This window comes from Giraffa tippelskirchi, chromosome 10, assembly GCF_054371585.1.
Source record: "Giraffa tippelskirchi isolate mGirTip1 chromosome 10, T2T-mGirTip1v1.2.pri, whole genome shotgun sequence".
NCBI lineage: Eukaryota > Metazoa > Chordata > Mammalia > Artiodactyla > Giraffidae > Giraffa > Giraffa tippelskirchi.
In genome coordinates, this window is record NC_137284.1 from 110,741,110 (window position 1) to 110,743,178 (window position 2,069).

Here is a 2,069-nt window from a genome sequence, read left to right on the forward strand (position 1 = left end):
TCACAGTAGGGAGATCACGGCCCAAAGAGGGCAGGAGACCTACCCAGGGTCACACAGCCGGTCAAAAGCAGAGCTAGAGTGCCATGCAGCCAGCCGCTTCTCCCTGAACCACAGGAGAAGGGGCAGTGCCCATGAAATGTGGCCCCGTATCCAGAGATCATACTGGGATGCCAGGGGCTGAGGGCCAGTGGAGAGCTGCAGGGTGGGGGTCCAGGCCTGAAGCCCCACCGCTGGTGGGCTTTGTAACCAGTGGTCAGGAGAGGGCAGGAGTGGCAGGAGAGACCAGCGGTGGCAGGTTCTTCACAATAAATGAATTCCTGCTGCAGGTGACAATATGGATGAATCTCAGAAACAAAAGATGGAGGGAGCATCCTGGGAAGCTATCTAAAATGCACTCTCATTTCCATAAATCTCAAAAAGAAGAGTATTAAACAATAGATCGATTAGGCACATAGGCTTGCATATATAATGAAACCTTTTTTTTAAGCAAAGGAATGATAAACACAAAATTCAAGATAGTATATACCTCTAAGGGGTCTTCAGAGAGTAGCAGACACATAACTAGATGCAAATTACTGGAAATGTTCTAATTTGGGAGATGAATGATGGGCCCATGGGTGTTTATTATATGATTAAACTTTATTACCTTATGTTCTTTATATTATATTTATTATATTATTAAACTTTATATTTTACCTCTACAAGAATGACTATTTGTACCAAATTTGGCCTTCCCTGGTGGCTCAGAGGGTAAAGAATCTGTCCACAATGTGGGAGACCTGAGTTCGATCCCAGGATTGGGAAGATCCCCTGGAGAAGAGAAAGGCTATGCACTCCAGTATTCTTGCCTGAAGAATTCCAAGGACAGAGGAGGCTGGCAGGCTATAGTCCATGGGATCGCTAACTGTCGGACACAACTGAGCAAATTTCACATATCAAATTTACCATGTGCCAGACCCTTTAATAAGCTCATTATGTCCATGAGCTCATTAAATCCTCACAACAGCTCTGTGAAGTGGGTGCCCATTTTACAGATGAAGAAACAGAGGCACCAGTGATTTGTTGGAGATCATATAGCTGATATGAGACCCCAGATTCTAATCCAGGCAGTCTGATTCCAGAGCCTGTGACCTAAACCATTCTACCAAGCTACATATATTATTTATAAGTATGTTATTTGTAATGTAACTTTTAAAAGTTAAAATGTACAGGGAGAGATATGTTCCACGTGAGATATCGATGTCCCCACCTTCCCTTCCCTTCCCCTGGAAAAATCCTTCCCTCCCTCCCCTCCTTTCCACCTCCCCTCACACCTCTTCTCTGCCTACCCAACAGCCCACATCCAACTTCTCTGGGCACCCAGCTTTCATTTGCAAGCAGGGCGACTGGTGCAGTCAAGTCAGATGTGCTGAGCCTAGAAGATTCATGGAGGAAGCCTCCCTGGTCCCCACTTCAAGGACCTGAGGGGCTAGACCAGGGCTGCCTGCCCTGTGTTGGGAGGGGCAGTGACTGAAGGAGGGTCTGGCTGTCCTCCAACACCTTCTCTTGGCTTCTCCTTGAAGTGTGGTCCTCACCCAACCCCCTTACTTATAAAGCGTATGTCCCTGTGTCCCTGCCTGTCACTACTGTTTGTCCAAAGCCTTAGCTGCTTCCTCTGAGGACCAGAGGTCCTGGGACACTGGGAGGGGCCCGGGACAAGCTTAGTTCGGGGATGTTCAGCTGTGTCCCTCCCCCTGCTCAGGAACTTTCAGGGACTCCCGTGGAGGTTGCAGTACCTGATGCATAGGACTTGCTCAAAAATTGGTAGCTGTCCCCATTTAAAATGTTAATTTCTGTTGTTGCCTCCCAGAAGCAATTCCAGACGGCTTGGTCAAGTCCCTCACAGTTGGGAGGGGAGGGGAAGTGACCTGTCTTCACTCACACAGCAAGGCAGTTTGAGGTTCTCTCCTCCTCAGGGCAATGCCTTTCTACTCCATGCTTCCTACCAGTATGGAGAAATGGAAAGAACTTGGGCCCAGACCATGGCTCTGAATCCTGGCTCTGCCCTTGCTAGCTGTGCAACTTTGATT